The sequence below is a fragment of the Octopus bimaculoides genome, chromosome 2 (genome assembly GCF_046866305.1).
Source record: "Octopus bimaculoides isolate indiv1 chromosome 2, ASM4686630v1, whole genome shotgun sequence".
In the NCBI taxonomy this organism is placed as follows: domain Eukaryota; kingdom Metazoa; phylum Mollusca; class Cephalopoda; order Octopoda; family Octopodidae; genus Octopus; species Octopus bimaculoides.
The window spans coordinates 95,875,791-95,897,356 of record NC_142929.1 but is presented as its reverse complement, the minus strand read 5'-3'; the positions used below and the strand labels follow the sequence as shown (position 1 = coordinate 95,897,356).

Sequence of the window (21,566 nt, the reverse complement as noted above, 5' to 3'; positions counted from 1 at the left end):
AAAGTACCTTGCCGAAATGTAATGACAGTTAGTAGAAAGTAACTTTTCCGTAAAAATATACTGATATATGTTGTTGTTGGCACTCCGTCGCTTACGACGTCGAGGGATCCAGTTGATCCGATCAACGGAACAGCCTGCTCGTGAAATTAACGCGCAAGTGGCTGAGCACTCCACAGACACGTGTACCCTTAACGTAGTTCTCGGGGAGATTCAGCGTGACACAGTGTGACAAGGCTGACCCTTTGAATTACAGGCACAACAGAAAGTGAAAGAAAGTTGTGGTGAAAGAGTACAGCAGGGTTCGCCACCATCTCCTGCCGGAGCCTCGTGGAGCTTTAGGTGTTTTCGCTTAATAAACACTCACAGCACCCGGTCTGGGAATCGAAACCACGATCCTATGACCGCGAGTCCGCTGCCCTATCCACTGGGCCATTGCGCCTCCCTATACTGATATAAAGCAAATAACACTCTACTAAAGAGAATTGATGTAAGAAACTCTCAAATGGCGCCAAAGATAATCTGATTATTGAGTAATTGGTAATGTATAACTGTAAACGGTGACAGTCTAATCTGTGCATGGCGTGAGCCAACCTTAAAAATATTTACCGCATGATTCCATAATCCTAGTTAGGCTTATCAACATTCTCAGGGCGCTAGCATCACGCACAATAATAAGAATTAGTTGGTGTATGGGAAATCAGTCTAGTCGTTAAAAAGGTATCGTCCAGGGTGACTGCTTCTCTGTCTGTCGGTTTGTCTGTCTCTGCTTCTCTCTCTCTCTCTCTGTCTGTCTCTCTCTCTCTCTCTCCCTTTCTCTCTCTCTCTCTCTCTCTCTCTCTCTCTCACTCTCTCCCTCTTTCGTTCTCCTTTGTTATTTATATCTCGCTCATACTATCTGATTGACACTTATACAAGTCGACATGGGGTACAAACTTGGACAAACTGTACGTTCTCTACATCATCTATTCTTATAGACATTTGCAAAGAAAAAGAGATCAATTCACTTTTTAACAGAGTAAAGGTGCGTCGTAATTATAAGAGAATGGAGTTTGTTCAATGTAAGCGTGCTGTAAAGAGGAAGAAATGGGAATTTTAATGGAATAAAAACTTACCGGAAAAACGGGTCTTAGAACCTAATTGCTGTGGATACAAGTATCGAGATATAGTGGAACCCGATGATATTATGCCAAAGAAAATTAAGGAAAACGTGAAAGCAATATATATGAAGGAGTTAAAATTTGTATTGAACTCCAAACTCAATTCAAAAGGAATCTGATCAAAATATGGGCGGTTGCCGTCATGCGTTATGGGGCCGGAATATTGAAATGAAGAGAAAAACGAGAAGATCTTCAACTATGAATGTAGTTCTTCATCCAAAATTTGTCCGTCGTTTACATATGAAAAGAAAGGTTGGCGGGAGAAGAGATATTAGCATTTCTGGTTGGGTGATTGAAAAATAAATGCGAGTATATCACTGAATTGAGAAGGGCAAAGAGCTAAGTAAACAAACTGCAACGGATATAAGACGTATTTGTGCGAGTCTTGAAAAGAAGAAATTATCCCAAAGCAGGATAATCTGTGAAAGGAAGAAAGCTGTAAAATAAATGCAAGTAACATGAGAAATTCCATAGTGACACCGTAAACATGGAAAATCCCGACTCATCGTGAGAGTGACTGCGATGATAAGATTTGAAGAGAGAAACTGGAGATTTGTTGGTAGCTGAGCCTATAAACACAAGTTTAGTAAGAGTATTTATCCCACTGCTTCAATGAACAAATGCTGCTTCTGTAAACAGCAAGAGGAACGTATTCAGCATAACGTTAATTCACAAAGGATACTGGCAATGTCATTAGAAGGTTAGTCTGAATTAATACTGGTCACATTGTAAAAAATACAAATACAACATTTCAGGTCAGTAGCACATTCATTTACCTGAAAGAGCTATAAAAAAATATGAGATGAACTTAAAAATTATATGAGATTTTTTACAACTTTTTGAACAGAACAGCTTAACAGAGCAGCCTCAGATACCATTATCCCTGACATAAAAAAGAATGTTTCATAACTGATGGTGCAATTTCTTCAGGGAAAACATTCTTAACAAGGAATTTGGAAAGTAGTAGAAAAGGTCTTGAATGAGCTGATTTAAAAGTAGAAATATTAAAAATCTGTGTATGTCGAGTAGAAAAGTGAAAGTTGTACCCGTTATTATCGGAGTGTAATTTGAAACTTAAAAGATTCTGATAAATAACCTGGAATTAGGTGTGAGATTGCTCCAAATTTTTCTTCTACTTTCTGTGTAATACATTTCCTTTAGAGTTGACAGGTAACATAAGGAAAAATAGGAAAACTCGATATTTGGTATCCTTTTAATACCCATACAATAACATACTACAATAATAATGATCATTTCTTGTTTTGGCACAAGGTCAGCAGTTGTGAGGGGTAGGGAAGTCGGTAGCATCCACCTCAGTGCTCAACTAGTATTATATATTTTATTGACACCGAAAGGATAAAAGGCGAAGTCGGCCTCTGTAGCATTTGAACTTAGAACATAAAGACGGACGAAATGCCATAAAACACTTTGCGGCGTGCTAACGATTCTGCCAGCTCGCCCCCTAAAAACAACAACAATTACAACAACAAAAGCAGCAACAACAACAACAACAACAATAATAGCCCTTATATATTATAGGCACGAAGCCTCAAATTTGGTGTTGGTTTTCGGTTACATTGACCCCAGTACTCAACAGGGACGTATTTTATCAACCCGGAAAGAATGAAAGGCTAAGTCGAGCTCGGTTGAATATCGATTCAGAACGTAAGGACAAAAGAAATGACGCCAAGAATTTTTCCCAGCGTGCTACCGATCCTGCCAGCGCACTGCTTTAATGATAATATTAATCCTTTCTACTAAAGGCACAAGGCCTGGAATTTGTGGGGAAGGGATTAGTCGATTACATTGACCCCAATATTTCACTGGTACTTGATTTATCAACCCCGTCAGGATGACAGGCAAAGTCGACCGCGGCAGAATTTGAACTTAAAGACTGACGAAATACCGCTAAGCATCTTTCAGCGCAGTAACAGTTCTGAAAGTTCACCACTTTAATAATGATGATAACAACAACAAGAACAATAATAATAATAATAATAATAATAATAATAATAATAATAATAATAATAATAATAATAATAATAATAATAATAATGATTCAAGCAAGGCTGGATGATAACTGTGTAAGACCCTGTAAAATGTATTGATTATTACTACCAATAATTGATGTATTACAACTGTTTGCAATATTTTGCAATCTCGTACCTTGTGTAAGCAAATTATCGAAGCAGGACGATCTCATATCATGTGTAAAAACTATCAAAGCACGGACTATATACTAATACTAGATCGATCCCCTCCTAACCATCCAACCAAATGACAAATAATTGAAACAAAAAATACAACTATCACTTATCTCTATGTTAATAATAGGAAGAAAATACATTGAATATTATGCGTAAAATGTACAAAGCCTCGACAAAATTAGGTGCACATAAATAAATAACCAAAGAATATGATGACTTTACTCTTTAAGTCGCGCAAATAAAACTGAATATACATGGATGGTAAACGCTTCTGTTCTTCGTGTATATTCAACAGTAAATTTGTGGGATGGGGCAATCAAGGAATACAAAAAAAGGAAGGTGAGAGACATGGTGTGATAACGAGTGCAAGTTTTAAAGTCTATGATAAAAGAAAAGAGAATTACGTAGAATAATAAAAAAAATTGTAACAAAACAAACCTACCCTGAAAGGAGTTGGCAGCAGATACATTCTTTTCTTAGTATCTATTTTACAGTCAAACGAGCCTTCATGCGTCTAATATCTTGGCCATAGACACTACCCAATACTGACTAGTCGACGAAGTGATCTGATCACCTACTGTTTGTTTTCTGCTAACAACTCAGCTTTATTATCTACGTTATTTTGTTGAAACTTTAGAGATAAATAGCAAAATTGACAGTGGAGTCAGGAAATCAGTAACTACGGTGACACCACGCAAGGTAATGTAAAATTATTTTCCGATTCATTATAGAATGCACCGAATTCTCTCTTATCGTGGAATATGATAAAATGATGTGATACTCTGCGTAAAAAGTATGACTACACAAAATGAAAATACCAAACCAAATGTCTTCAACGTCATTGTATGATCCTAACAACAATAACAACAGTAAATAATATGGAATTTATGGACATTTTATTCCCTCCAGGCCAAAACATTCTATCAAGTAGATTGGTATATAAGGCAACTACAAGAACACTGGGAGTTAAATAAGATTTTGGTGAATAGAAGAAACTTCCATATATTCAATTACGGTTCCTCGTATTGGAATTGAAAAATCGAAACCTAGACCAAACTATACACAAAATAACACGATTCTCTTGAGCTACGCACACAAAACAATAGGATGATTGCATCCATTGCCATTACACGAAATAATGCTGCAGGGTAAATGAGCCTACAAACTAAGATACAACTCATATAATATTGATTTTGTTTTGCCTAAACAATACAGTAATTTTGTGCAGGTGAGATGAAGTCAATATATTCAATTTCTGTGAAAGTGCATGATCTAAAGTTTCGGGTGATCGGCTCATGATTATTAGGTCGTGATTTCAGTTCTTGGATCACAAGCCGCACTTCATTTCACATTGCTCCAGTTTATTCAGGTGTAATCATTACTAACCGAGTGCTGATGCATCTCTCTTTCTTCCCCACTTTCTCTTCAGTTGCCACATTTTGCTAGTGGAAGTAGGAAGGAGTCTATGTTTATTCGTGACTTCCGATGTACCTAAAAACAAATAGCAAGACAATAGTACATGTAACTCAACCATACTCGCTCAAAAGTGATAATTGATTGTACTATGCGTACCAGTTAATTCCAGTACTTTACAAAGGGGACACATTTAATTTGCGCAAGCATGGTAACGCTTAGCAAGATATCTTAAGATTGAGAAACACCTAACACCAAATACCATCAAACATCCAGCTAGAAATTTGATATTCTTGAAATGCAAAACGGATATTGGTAGTGTTCTAATTTCCTCCAAAATTAGCGAAGCGTAAGGAAAACAAGAACCGGATCGCATACGTTGCTTTGTGAGAACTTATTTCGTCAACTTTATATCTAATCTTCTTTATACAATACAAACGGCTTTGTTGTTGCTTCTCACTAAAGTTAATCGTGATAAAGCATTTATAATCAAAGGCATTCGTACCATGAACCTTCTGTCACTCTCTTTAGGAGTATTAAAGATTACACTTTCTGACGTCTTTCTTTTTCTAAAGAGGTGTGCTTTAATCGAGAGTTGGGTGTTATGTCTTGCAGGTCATGCAATCAGGTAACAACGTGAACACTTCAGGAGTTCGCACAATATCGGCTTCTTATTTAGCTTGGACCTGAATTCTCAGACAAGAGATTGTCAATGTATTGGGTTGGCAACTAAGTTCCCACCGTTTATTTTTAAATTTTGGAATTTCTTGCGTCTTTAAATTTTTGAATCTTTTTTTTTTTTTCGAGAATTCTATTTTTGAATCATTTTGGAATCTTTTTTTGTTTTCTAGTTAATTTTAGTTAATTTTTGTTTATTTTCAGATCATTAAAATGGAATGTCAAGTTAAGAAAAACGAGCATTTTCGACACCTTCTTTTTGCTTTTAATCAAGGTTCCTAGGCCGCAAAAGCTCCCAGCAACATTTGTGCTATGTATGGGGAGGGTGCCATTGCTGAAAGAACCGCTTGTGATTGGTATGCCTAGTTCGAAAATAGAAATTTTGACCTCAAAGGTGCACCTCGTTCTGGTCGTCCAGTTGAGTTCGATGAAGAGCGATTAAACCACCTTTTGCACGAAAATTCTCGTCAAACGACAAGGGAACTGGCAGAGAAAATGGAATGCTCCCACACTTCTATAGAGAATCATCTTCACTTGATGGGAAAAGTTCAGAAATATGGAGCATGAGTTCCGCATGCTTTAAGTGACAACAGCAAAAATCAACGAGCCACAATCTCCGCTGGTTTTGCTTGCTCGTCACCGCCCAATTCAAGGACTCAAGCAACGATTTCTTTACCGAATCGTTACTGGCGACGAAAAATGGTGCCTGTACATCAATATGAAGCAGCATAAGGAATGGCTTAGCCCAGGTAAACAAGTGACACCGCGCGTGAAACAAGATTTTAATCCGCGTAAAACGATGTTGTGCGTATGGTATGACTGGGAAGGGATTATCCATTACGAACTGCTTGAAAGGAACCAAACGGTCAACGCGGAACTCTATGTTCAACAGATGAAACGATTCAACACGGCTTTTCAAGACAAAAGACCTAATCGGCAGCATGGAGTTCTGCTACACGACAACGTCCGCCCTCATATCGCCAATATGACCAAGGAAACCATTCAAACGCATGGCTGGGAAATGCTGCCATACCCGCCGTACTCTCTTGATTTGGCACCAACGGATTTCCACCTCTTTCGATCTCTTTCAAATGGTATGCGCGGAGTTTCTTTCAATACTGATGCATAATTGAGAGCTTGGTTGGATCAATTTTTCGAGTCGAAATTGGGTGATTTCTACCAACGAGGTATTGAAAATCTTGTTGAATGTTGGGAAGAAGTTGTAAACAACAAGGGTGAATACATTATTGATTAATTAGTTGTTATTTTTAATTAAATCTTTTAAAAAATTCAAATTTTAAAAAAACGGCGGGAACTTAGTTGCCAACCCAATATTTTTCGTGAATATAACCTTCTAAAATGATTTATGAATTCACAATTCAGAAGACTGCAAGTCTGAAACCCAGTAACTTATTCGTTCGGTGTGGAAAGTCTTCAAATCTTATATTTTTATGATTTTGTCAAGAGGTAAGAGGGTTGGGTTCGCGATTTTTATCACGGCTTCTGAACATGGTAGGGAGCAATAATATTTTATTTAGATATTAAACTCATATAAGAAGAAGCTTTATTTTTGAAACCCATATTCATCTTTTACGAACTTCAGCATCGTACAACAGCAGAAAAATATTTATTTCACATTAATCAAATAAATATTCTATTGATTAATATTTGATGGTCGTCGTAAAAAGGATGATGAAAAGAAAAATCTGTGTGGATCGGAAGAATAAAGTATGTTTAAAATATCGACAATTTCTTTCGAAACTCATATACAAACTCCCATATAGCACTTAATACAGGATAGTTGTCTTTTCGACAAGCATCAAATGTTGTTTTACATTTTATGTTATCTAGTGCTGCAAATGTCGAGATTCAATCTGAATGAACAAATAAAAATCCTAGAATGGCTAAACTAGCCTGCTAGCAAACTAACATCTGACAATCACGTTCAGAAACATTGAAAATCCAAAATACAATACTAACTTGACAGCTAAGCAAACTTCATCCAGATGTATTAGACGTAAAAGCGCAGAATTGTTGATCGCGATATGGATCTTGAAGAATTATTATTATTCGAAGTTTCAACAATAAAAGTGTAAGGAAATATCAAAACGCACACAAATAAATATTCAATAAATTATGTGAAACTTGATCGGATTTGAATTTTCAATAGAGCATGTTTACAAAAGCCGTAACCAAATAAATACACAAACAGGCACACACACTCAAAGACACATACAGCATACGGTATTTTATGACTACTTTGAAGGACGTCAGAATGTCATATGATACCCTGATCAGCAAATTTATCAATCAGGGGAACATTTAGACCGTCTTGAATGAGCTTGGTTTATTTACAATTATACGATAAGTTACTCACATATTACTCATACCTTGTTATATAAATCCAATAAATTAGATCTCACAAAAAACACTAAACTAAAACAACCAAACACAAACACACCTATAGAAATGTATATATATACATGCACACATACTCATATACATATACGTATGCCTATATATATATATGTATTTATGCATGTATATGTTCGTGTTTATGTGTGTGTGTGCGTGAATGTGCATGTATGTATGTCATTATTCAGTTTTACTTCAGGATTTCTTGTCAATAGAGAAAGAATCGGTTTCTAACCTGGCTCCTTTATGTATGTATGTTTGTATGTATGTATGTATGCATGTATGTACGTATGCCCTGGAAATGACTTTCAACTCCATTCGCTAGTGGGACACTGGTTAGGAAATTCCATACTTTTGAGGAGTGTTGTACCATATCTTATCCACTATTGATCCCAGATCTCTGATCCACTATAGTATCATCTGTTAGTAAATCTACTAGGGATTAGGGACCGCTATATTTTGCCACATCTTTCTTGTTGAAGGACTCTCAGATGTAAAGCCTGAGGTCTTACGTCATTACTGGTCATCTCACTTTGGCCTACCACTTGATACAAATCACAGAAACTCATATAGTACAAACGTATATGTATGTATGTATGTATGTATGTATGTATGTATGTATTATATATATATATATATATATATATATATATATATATATATATATATATATATATATATATATATATATATATATATATATATATATATATACATACATATATATATATATATGTAATGCAATTACGTACTTGTATGTCTTTATGATGAGCTTATTTGTCACTCCCTCTACTGAAAGTCGTGTGACGAAAAAAGAATTTGACGTGTGCAGACCTATCCAGTTGGTAGCGCACAGTAAGTAACAACTTTTGCCTGTAACCTATACTACAAAAAAATTTCAGATGTATGGAAAGTCCGAAATGTTAACGAGTAAGTACAAGGAAACGGTAATCATCTGTGAGGATGGAGCAATCACCATGTAGGTATGTTTTATGTGAAGTTACAGCTAGGAACAATATAACTTTAAGCCGAAGTACTTTTTTGCACAGTATATAATTGGATATTTTTGAAAGGAAAACGTTGACAATGATTTCGAAGTTTTAGTTTAGCAGCCCTCACTAGACTATCTTTGAATACTGGCTCTGTGAAACTTCGAAGTCATAGGCAACATTTTCCTTGTACACACACACATAGTTATGCACATTTGATATCTAATATCAAAAACATTGCAAGTGATGGTGTGTTGAGATGTTGCACTATCCATTTGTTACCGGGGTGTAGAAATTATTGTAGGAGTGGGCTGAAACCGGCTCTCCAAAATTGATTACCGTCAATTTAGCTTGTACGTTTTATGATTCTGCCTTATAACAAACCTACGTACACACGGTACACGCACACAATTCCCAATCGAAAGGGAGATAGAAAATGCATTGTTTTCCTCTCATGCATTCAATTATGTTAATGAGTAATGAGTACGAATTTGCTTACACAAAGTGGTTAGTTTGCATACATTTTCTCTTCCCTTTCTCGCAAATATCAAGATAGAAACGGATTAAATACAGGAAAACAATTCTTTTCTGCGAACAAACTAATCAATAGAAAGCTATGAGCAAGATTTGAAACGTTTCTTTCATGAGCACCTAGTGTACTTAAGCATTAATGATGTATACCAAAAAGACATATCAATAAAATCTACGTAAAATCACGCTGCAATAGAAAACTAATAAATTTATCGATCTGCTGGACCTGAGATAAAAAATGGTAGTAGTAGTTTTTTTCTCGTCTACATAACTTAATCTGAGCTGTGTATAAACTATGTAAACTATATAACGATAACAATGAGAAAATATAAAATTTGTGTATAACAGGAAAAAATTAAAAGATGTAGGAATGTAAATTTTATGTAATGTATAATAGTATTACACATACACTCCCACGCATACTCACACAAACATATACATAAACATTAGACTTACCTGAAATTTTCCAACACATACCGTTGGTACATACAGTGTCAATTATTTAATCATGCCGGCTAGCAATATACAATATGCAAATTAGCCTAGTCATTTCAGCTAAGTTCAGTATTGTGATTGATTTAAATAACAACTACCCTAACCATAAATATTACAAAGCCTAGCTGTGACATTAAGAACGATGCAAATACGTTCGTTCTATGCTCTTCTTGCGCAGGAAAAATAAGAGGAAACTCATGAAGACTATAATACGGTCTTTTCACTGCCTATGAGATATGTTCTGTATTATGCATTATTTTTCTACGAAAATAAGGTGGTTAGGCTTTATATTTGTAATATGCTAGATAGTAAAGGCGGCATATCCTTGCAAACATTCAAAAAATTCCTGTAAATCACGCCATAAACTTTGGTTATGCCTGCCATACTCTCCTATCGTTACAATGTTACCACTAACCACACACGTTCAGCTAATTCAAATATACCCACCATTTGATCATCTTATGATTCTCAACCAGACTCAAGTGTGATTCACTTGTACTGTGCTACATTCATTCATACTATCCACACCAATATATATCTCAACCCATCCCCATCCCACTATGCTATAACTACATGCTCATGAATACTCTTTGCTTTGTCTGGCCGTGTTATCGATACAGTAATGGTTCTCGGTTTATGAATTAAAGAGGTGCGGACAATATTCACAACTAATCTACTTGACAGATGCACATGTCACCCCTTCTCTCTTTACCTCGTTATTTCTACCTGTTCGAAACTCCTATTCTAACTACTTCTCCCCAATAATGAACTATTATAAAGACCCCTCTCTAGAATTCTTCCTGTGTTTATCTTTTTCGTATCGCTATAATCCTGCTGAAATTGAAGTTGAACATTATCTGGCTTAATACATATTCATAGGCACTGTTCTTCACCCTCTCACAAATTCATGAAACAAAATTTTTATTGTAAAATTGGCGATCCCTGAAGTGGTTTTTACAGCCAAGGGGTTAAATGTTTTTATCGTTTGACTGTTCTTGCAGGTCGAGGAATCAATTTTGTGTCAAGTAAGCTTCAACTATAAAATTTTGTTAGATTTTCATAAACATTTAGAGTGCTCTTCGTTCCCAGTACAACCTTTCATTCCTTCTGGAATCTCTGAAATAGGGTTTCGGTGGAGACGTTGATTTAATCGACTATGCCCCAAACGGTTTGGCATAATGTCATTGTTATAAATGAACATTTGAAAGTTAGATATTGATTCCTAACATAGGCACAAAGTCCTAAATTTTGGGTGTGATTATAGTCGGTTGTACAACATCTACATTTTTACTGGTAAGTTATTTTATCGATTGTGGAACTTAAAGCATATTTGACTTCAATGGAATTTGAACTCTGCTTTAAATACCGCAAATAACTTTGCCTATCACTTTAACAGTTCTGACGCTCCTCTGTTCTCTTATAAAGTTAAATGTTCCAAAAAACGTTGTGTTTATCTGCATTACTCTGAGTTTGCAAGACAATTCATTATTACTATATACAATAATAACTCAGACAGGGTTTTGGAAATGTTACGGTATTTTTACAATTCACCATACCACAATATTCTCTAAGGCATAGAAACATTAGAATTTAGCTTTATATCGTTGAAAATTGGCTTATTGTATTGAAATTCAAAACACTCCTCATGGCACACATATAAAATGTTTTTCTCTAACAATTGTTGATGGTAAATATAACAGGTAAAGACTATAGTCAACATATACTGGAGTACATTGTAGAATTTCAGAAGAAAATGTAAGCTGCAACAGAATCCCAGATGATTTCTAAGAATGCCAAGTTATCAATGGAAGCTACTAATACTGTTGATATTAATACTTGCTAACTCTATTCTCATTGACACGCTGATCTATACATATGTATACATCTTTTCTTACATACACTAATACACACGTATAAAGTCTTAATAACTCATATACATAAACAAAACGCATACATTATACATATGCGTGTATAAATATCTATATTTATATATGTATATATACTTGCACACAGGTATATTTGGGTCAGTTCATTTGTGGCATACAGAAACGTTTTTAACGCGCCAACTACGAAATCACTCTGTCAGATGGAAATAACAGCTAATTCTCCCTTAAAATGCTTTACATTTGAATAAAAGAAAAGAAATGACACATTCCATTATGTAGTCATAGATATACTATGTTCGAATGAAGCACCGGACCCCGTAGCTAAAAGGTAATCCATCGAAATACTTTTAGATCTGTGCTAATCTTACAATATGTTAGATGGAGACTACAATATATCCGTGCACATATGCACATTTAAGCAAATGCAAGCACAAATCTATTTGTACAAAAGTTCACACTCAAGCACACACTTATATATATATACATACATATATATATATATATATATATATATATATATATATATATATATATATATATATAGATATAGATATATAATAATAATGATAATAATAATAATAATAATAATAATAATAATAATAATAATAATAATAATAATAATAATAATATAAATAATATACAAATATATGCATATATCCATACATATATGTACATACCTACATCTATATGTATACATACATGCATATATGGGTACGGACATAAAAAAAACGTTAAACAATGAGAAACGAAAACATAAAAACGAACACAGAAAAACTTTTTCGAACAACGAAAAAACAAACAGAGAAACTAGACATGGAACATAAATAGTATACCCCTTCGTCAGTTGTCCCTGTTTCATCTACTCCGCGTTTACACATACATACATACATACATACATACATACATACATACATACATACACACTTTGTGTATATATATGTATATACATATATATATATATATATATATATATATATATATATATATATATATATATATATATATATATATATATATATATATATATATGTATATATATATATATATATATATATATATGCGTGTGTGTGTGTGTGTATGTACACATACACACACACACATACATACATATACGTATTTGTTTCGCAAGATTCCTGATGTGAAATCGTTCAGGATAGTCGTTTTGTTTTTGCCAAACAAACACATGCACTATGTATTCGTCCCTCGCTTTAGATTTATTTTTTTATTATTCTTATTTTATGTCCTATGTCTGGAAATCTTCCGTCACAAATTTTGTGACCTTTTCAGCAACTCACCATTCCATGTGTCTCCTCCTGTCCTGTTTAGTCTGATTTTTGAAAGCCAAAATGGACTAAACAGGACAAAGGGATACATGGGTTGGAGTGTCACTGAAGAGGTCACAGAATGTATGACGAATGATTGTCATACATAGGACGTAGAATAAGAACAATGATAAAATAAATCTAAAGTGAAGAACGAAGATATAGTACAAAATAACTATAACTATATATATATATATATATATATGTATATATATATTAATTCTCTAAATGAAGTATTAACAGTAACTGCACGATAAAGTGAAGTATATTGCCACTTAAGTGTGGCTGACCCCTAGGGGTGGACGTTACTGTTGCTTTTAGCCCCAGGAGGACATCTCCTCCAGCTGGCTTATCGACACACTACTGTGTCTTGTTTGCAAACAGGACACAGTAGTGTGTCGATAAGCCAGCTGGAGGAGATGTCCTCCTGGGGCTAAAAGCAACAGTAACATCCACCCCTAGGGGTCAGCCACACTTAAGTGGCAATATACTTCACTATATATATATACATATATATATATATCAAAACGTAATCTTGATCTTCACCTTAACGTGGAGATTGTCTTAGAACACAAATGTTGCGTTATTTGCCACGAGAGGATCTCTCATGAGGACTTCTGGACCATAATAGCACACGTACGATGAGAGGAACTGACACATCACGTGATTTCACCATGCTTGGGGTTCCTCAGAGACAGATTTCCAGCAGCTTGATGACATCCGAATTTCCTGTTGACGATATATAAAATCTTATCGTCTATTCAGGCACTGAGGTCGGACATAACCAGTGGGCTTTTCAAAATATAATTGATAGCGACAGCGGTGCTATTAATATCAAAAAGGTAATCTTGAGCTCCTACTTAAACTGGAAGCTACCTTAGAATACAGAATCCTGCGTAATTTAGACTGAGATGATTTCAAAGTAAATATTGTAGCATTCTGTGTTCTAACACAACCTCTATGCTAAGTTGGAGACCAAGATGGCGTTTTAGTATTAAAATTGCTTCTGTCGCTGATAATTTTATGTGTGTGTCAGTATATATATATATATATATATATATATATATATATATATATATATATATATATATATATATATACATATATGTAATTGTAATTCACCCAATATTTCTGCTCTTCTAACGGCAATTCTGCGTCCGAAAAAATCTCATCTAATTTGTATCGTATAATATGTGTTTGTGTATATATATATATATATATATATATATACACGCGCGCGCGTTTATCAACTAACACGTGTTTCCGCTATGAGAAACTGTGGACTCAGATTGAACGTCAAAGCGACATCTTATAGCTTTGCCAGAGCCTTAGCATGAAGTGGGTTTGGTTTACAGAATTAAATAAACTGTATATAACGATGATAATAATTTAATAGCACTACCTAGCAAATAATTTTAGACTATATTTTGGTACTCCATAGTCCACTTGAGTAAAGATTTGCTGTGGATCGAAATGCAATGTATCTAGGTATTAGTGGTTTACTTAGAATTTTCTGGATGAATTTGTCTGGAAACCGTTCAAGAGTTATGCTAATGTTTCTTATTTGATTTCTTTTTAGATAGTGAAGAATAGAGTAAGATGTGTTGATGCAAGAGAAGTGATGTTCTAACATTCTTAATTCGATTTTACTGATTTTATAGAAATTTTGCGGTGATGATGATGATGATGATGATGATGATGATGATGATGACGATATTACACTAGCATTTCATGAATAAGAATGGTCGACATATACTTTACAGAATCTTGTGTATAAATAATCTCATTTTCTAAAGCCGGAGAGTGGGCAGAGCTAATCATATTTGCCGCTCTCTGACAGTAAAATCAGTCCTTTACTTAGGTTAGTCATTAGACTGCAGTTATGTTGGAGCATCAGTTTGGAGGGCTTTAGCATAACAAATCACCCCCATTACTTATGTTGTTATGTGCCTTTTAAGTTTGCCACTTATTCCGTCGGCCTCTTTAACCAATTCGTTATCTAACGGGGACGTAAACAAAGCAACACCGGTTGTCAAGTGGCTGATGGATACAGAGACAAACAGGGACACAAATACAACACACAATATATACTCTATGGGCTTCTACATAGTACTCTAATCCACCCACATGCCGTTGCTCGTGGTGATCTTCTTAACCATATAGCCCCACCCGAGTCTGCTTGCACATATTCAGTGTGATCAACTGACGGAAAATGCGTATCTGATTTTCACATGGGGATGTTCTGTTGGGTAAATATTGGGCTTCTGGCTAGGGCGGCACCAACGAGGTTAGACTCAGAAGCAATTAACTCTACATAGAGGTGGTATGTAACTAACTAGTTCATTGGAGCATAAAATTCCTATGGTAACGACAGAATAGACTTATATCGACTCCCCACCCAATACATAAACAAATACATTATAAGTACGTATACACATAGACCATACGCACATTCAAATACTGACAAACAGACACATTTGCATGTGCATACGCCCATTTCTACGCCCACTCAGAAGTGCACACAAACATATATACACGAAATATTCAAACACACTACTCACGCAGGTGTACATATTCATGATTCTCACATGGGCGCATCAACCCATAGACGCATAACACATAGAGTTGCAAATACACCCACTTGTATACACCCACAATTAAACATATACTCACACAAACTCACAGTCAGATAAGAGCACCTAAATTTGTACATATGAAATATAAGAAATATATCTCTATGTAGGCGCAGACAAAATGTTATGTTCATATACTTATTTACTTTGTGGTTTCGGGTTCAGTATGACTGCGTGGCACCTTGCGTTCCGAACTGACTTTCCTTTTAAGCGAATTTGATCGACTGAAACTGTGTGGAAGCCCGTCGCATATATCTATCTATCTATCTATATATATATATATATATATATATATATATATATATATATATATATATACATACATACATACATATATATATATATATATATATATATATATATATATATATATATATATATATACATATATATATACATACATATATATATATCTGTGTGTATGTGTGTATTTTCATATATATATATATATATATATATATATATATATGCATATGTATAAAGATAAATATGTGCGCGCGCGCGCGTGTAGCACGCCTGGCAAAATGCTTAGAGACATTTTGTCTGTCTTTACGTTCTGAGTTCGAATTCCGCCGAGGTTTTTACTTTGCCTTTTATCTCTTCGAGGTCGATAAAATAAGTACCAGTTGAGCACAGGGGTCGATGTAATCGACTCATCCCTTTCCCCGAAATATTTGGCCTTGTATCGACATGACAATCGGTTGTTTTTATGCACCGCTGGTCACAATGCACTTCTTCACATTTTCTTAGCTTTGAATGATGTATGTATGTGTGCCTGTGTGTTTGTCTCACCACCACCGCCTGACAACCAATGTTGGTGTGTTTACTTCCCTCTAACTCAGGGATCGGCACGAGAATCGGTAGAATAGGTACCACACGTAAAACAATAAGTACTGGTGTCGGTTTGTTCGACTAGACGTTTCGAGACGTGCCCTAGTATGGCCGCAATCGAATAACTGAAACAAGCAAAAGGATACAAAAATACACAGCAACGTGGCGTGGGTTTTGAACCCATCTCGGAACGTAACATTCCTTCGCCTACGGCTGGCGCTCGTTTATCAAGTTACCACCCGTGCGGTCATCACGCCGCGTATATCTCTCACACCTCACAAATTTACATTAACGCTCATACTTACACACGCACACACCCACTGATACGCATACATACATATATTAATACACACATATACACACGCACAAACCAACATTGCATGCATACACATAGACACAAACAGAAATACATTGAAACACACAAACACACACGGATTAAACAGCTCATCGCGGAGGCAGCAACACAGATTTTTATACACCCACTCAACACCTACTCGTTTATGGCACATACACGTGTTCACAAGCAAAATACGGTACCAAATGAACGCATGCTTAATAAAAGCATACTTAATAAACGCATTAACAGTAATATATATATATATATATATATATATATATATATAACAATGTTAATTCTCTAAATGAGGTATATATATATATATATATATATATGTATATATATATGTATTTTAAGGATTAACTTGAATAAAAATGTGTTTTTTTTTTGTATAGAATACTGGATATTAAAATAATATGCGAGTATATTAATATTACATAGCCAAATGTAGAAAAAGATATAAAGGAATACATCAAGTTATAACAGGCATGTTTATGACATTAACAGAATGACAGAAAGACAAAGAGAAAGATAGAGACGAAGAGAGAGAAACTGAGAGAATGAGAGAGAGTACTAGGTATAGATTGAGAGAGAGAGAGAGAGAGAGAGGGGAGAAAGAGAAGGAGAAAGGTGTGCGAGTGCGTAAGGAATAATAAAAAGGTGATGTTGACAATAAGTACATAAATACACACATGAACGCAAAAACACCCATTATATACACAATCACCATTCTTCATTCATACATTGATACCTACGTACATACATACATACATACACACACACATACAAACATACATACATACATACATACATACATACATACATACATACATAAAAAAATTTCAAAATATGGGCGAGAGTGTAAAAGGAATGAAAAAGAAAATTCAATATTAACAAATTAAAACGTATACACATGTATACATGCTTGTATACTTATATACATCGATATATGTTAGGCTATGCTGCGTTATCTTATGTATATTTGTATCTCTGTGTGCGTATGTGCATGTGTGTGTGTGTGTGTGTGTGTGTGTGTGTGTGTGTGTAATTATATGTATATACATATGAGCGTATAAAGATAGATACATATAGATGGACGGAAGGACTGATCGATCGAAAAATGGTTAATAGGTGTATGTATGTGTGTGTGTGTGTGTGTGTGTGTGTGTGTGTGTGTCTGTGTGTGTGTGCATATATAGGTGCAGAAATGGCTGTGTGGTAACTAGCTTGCTTACGAACCACATGGTTCCGGATTCAACCTTGGGCAAGTGCCTTCTACTATATCGCCTCGGGTCGAGCAAAGCCTTCTGAGTGGATTTGGTAGAGGGGAACTGAAAGAAGCCCGTTATAGATATATATATATAGATAGATATACATATATATATATATGTATGTGTGTGTCTGTATGTGTTTGTGTGTCTTTGTTTCTCCCCCCACCCAACATCGCTTGACAACAGATGCTAGTGCGTTTACGTCTCCGTAACTTACCGGCTCAGCTAAAGAAGCGATACAAAAAGTATTAAGCTTAAAAAAAATCAGTCGTGGAGTCGATTTCCTCGACTAAAGGCGGTACTCCAACATAGCCGCAGTCAAATGACTGAAACAAGTAAAAGAGTTTATATATATATATATATATATATATATATATATATATATATATATATATATATACGCGCTTCTGTTTGAGTGTGTCTGTGTTTGTATGCTTGTCATAAGTGTCTTTATATAGGTAGATTGTTATGTGTGTGCGCATACAAACTCACACATACAGCATTAAACAAGAGGTAAAACACACTGAAACATAAGAATGAATGCACACAAAAAAAAAAACATTTATATGAGGATGTTTGTATAGTATGTAAATTATATTTATAAATATTACGAACTCTCTCCTCAAGCACATTGAGTATTTCTTTTGGTTCGCAAACAACTTAGTCCTACGCTGAGCGATAACTGTATCACACATCCATCCATCCATTCATCGATCCATCTATTCATCCAACCATCCAACCGTCCATCCATCCATACATTCATTCATACATGCATACAAGCTTCCATACATCATACATACTTATATATACTAACATGCATATATCCATATACATACATATGTATATATATATATATATATATATATATATATATATATATATATATATATATATATATATATATATATATATGCGTGTGTGTGTGTGTGTGTATATATATATATATATATATATATATATATATATGCGTATGTGTGTATATATATATATATATATATATATATATATTATAGATATAAATATTGTATATACTATGTATATACATATATGTCTGCCATGTGTATCTGCCATATATATCTGCCTTCTACTCCTAATTGTTTTTTTTTGCTTTCGCCACACAATATATCTGTGTATGTATTAGTGTGCGTGTGTGTATGTATATATATATATATATATATATATATATATATATATATATATACACACACACACAGGCATAAACACACACACATACATATGTATATATATATATATATATATATATATATATATATATATACAAGGACAGAGAAAGAGAGTGAGAGAGAGAGAGAGAAAGTGAGAGAGAGATAGAAAGTGAGAGAGAGAGATCGTGCATATGTGTAAACAAGCAACCATACTGAGAAATCTATAGCTCACTTACCTGGATGAGTTAGCTTCCCGTTGTGAAACATACACAGTTGCATTAGACAGTTCTTAACAACATTTCAACATGAAAATCATCGTCCGCGCCTTATATTCTGATGTTAGCCTTATCCGACTGGGAGACGGCGCAGATGGTACGGTACCTGACTTTATTACGTTACACTCTTAGTCTAAATCTCAGTGGCATCGGACTTCCGTTTCATTCCCCTGGTTCCAATGATAAAATAAGTATGTATAGTACTGTATTGTATAGCATCGTATGGATGTGTGATAGTATGTATGAATGTATTTATGTATGTATGTGTGAAGGTATATATACAGGTGTCTATGTATATCCTTAAATCTTTCTCTCTCTCTTTATGTTGTGTTTGTGTGTCTGTATGTATGGATAGATAGATATACAATTCACTTTACACGCCTGCTATTAACAAAGTGGTTGTTTATCAGAGTGATTCATCGATCTGCCTATTAACTTAGACGCATCAGTACACGAGTTCAAATAGAATCGGCAACAGAAAAATCAGAAATAATTACTATCGTACGCATCACGTTCGAAACAATTTACTAACAATTAGATTAATCTCAATAAGAACGGTTTGCGCTTACTTATTAAATACATGGCTGCTGTTTGTTCCGTGTTCAAATCACTATTTCGTGAAGCCTAAAGTTCTGTTCTTTATATAAGAACCTATCGCTACATATAATATAATCTGGAAAGAATAATTTGTTTAAATTGTATATTATTTTGTGAATAATTGCTGGTGTGTGTTCTTATTGTTGGATGTCTTGAGTATATTGAAACAGATACAGAATTCGTTGCTTGTTATTTTTTTTTTATGTTTTCACATGTTTTTTTTTTGTTTCCTGTTGCTTTGATGGTATGTATATGTGCGCGTGTATCTGTCTGTCTGACTGTCTATCTATCTATATATCGATCATATATATGTGTGTGTGTGTGTGTGTGTGTGTGTGTATGTATGTATGTATGTATGTATGCGCGCACACTACGCGAAGTTGGATCTTTATCAAGGAAGGAAAAAAAAAAGTTGCGCTGAAAATTTTAGTTGCGTCGGAAATAATGAAGCTGGCAGTTTCCTTTTATTCGTTCGACTTCGCTCGGAGTCTGTCTGTATGTTGTAGTTATTGCCGCTGGTGTCGCTGTTTTGTGGATACAGTTTAGCTTGTTATTGTTCTTGTGTTTATATTGTTAGCCATTACTGTTGTTGTAACCGTGATAATTATTACCTAGTCAGCTAAATCATATACATACATACAAACATACATACATATATACATACACACACATACACATACACACACACACACATATATGTATGCCTGGTAGGTATGTTATGTGTACATGTGTGTGCATGTACACGTATGCCTTTGATAGTATTGCCTTAATTTGAGATCGAAGCGAATATGTTATGAATGAACGAGCCACAATAGAAAAACAACAAATCGTGGCTTCTGTTAGCGAGTACAATGATGAAAAAGCTGAATATTATATGGAGAGAGAGCGAGAAAGAGAGATAAAGTAGAACTACAGACTTAGATAAAGAGTGAGTAACTGAGGGATGGAGTGAGGAAGAGGTAGAGAGAGAAAGGGAGGGAGATAGAGAGGGAGGGAGGGAGGGGGGAGGAAGGAGGCTTGACAATAAGTGAGCCTGAAATACAGAACGAGCTAATGCTAGATAGAGGTATCACGGACGAGGGAGTTGATATGGAGGTGTGAGTTTCGTATGTAATTAGTGTTAGAAGTGGCGTATTAAGAAAACTAAGACAAGGTATCATATCCGGACCGAGATATACAGCTGAGTTTTGCAACTTTTAATATTTACAGAAAGCTACTTATTTAGACATATCGTTAGATGTGTTTATTTATCGTATATGTTTTACTTGTTTCGGCCAGTGGACTCGTGCTGGGATACAGCCTTTGAGGATTTTAGTCGAATGTATCGACCCGAGTAATTTCTGTTTTCAAATTTAACTCCTCC

The 21,566-nt window shown here is 34.9% G+C and overlaps 1 protein-coding gene across 5 annotated transcripts in view; it reads right to left on the bottom strand.

Annotated features, from left to right (window-relative positions):
* The window catches only part of LOC106883318 (uncharacterized), a 350,621-nt gene extending 329,356 nt beyond the window's left edge, over nt 1-21,265 (bottom strand). For 2 of the 5 annotated variants that reach the window (XR_016240682.1, XM_014934292.3), the window contains exon 1: nt 19,568-21,056. The gene's annotated coding sequence lies outside the window, so the exon portion shown is untranslated. Of the gene's footprint in view, nt 1-19,567 lie in introns of all 5 variants that reach the window. The other 3 variants (XM_014934329.3, XM_014934286.3, XM_089347216.1) reach the window with 3 other exon arrangements.
* Nucleotides 21,266-21,566: the final 301 nt, after the last annotated feature.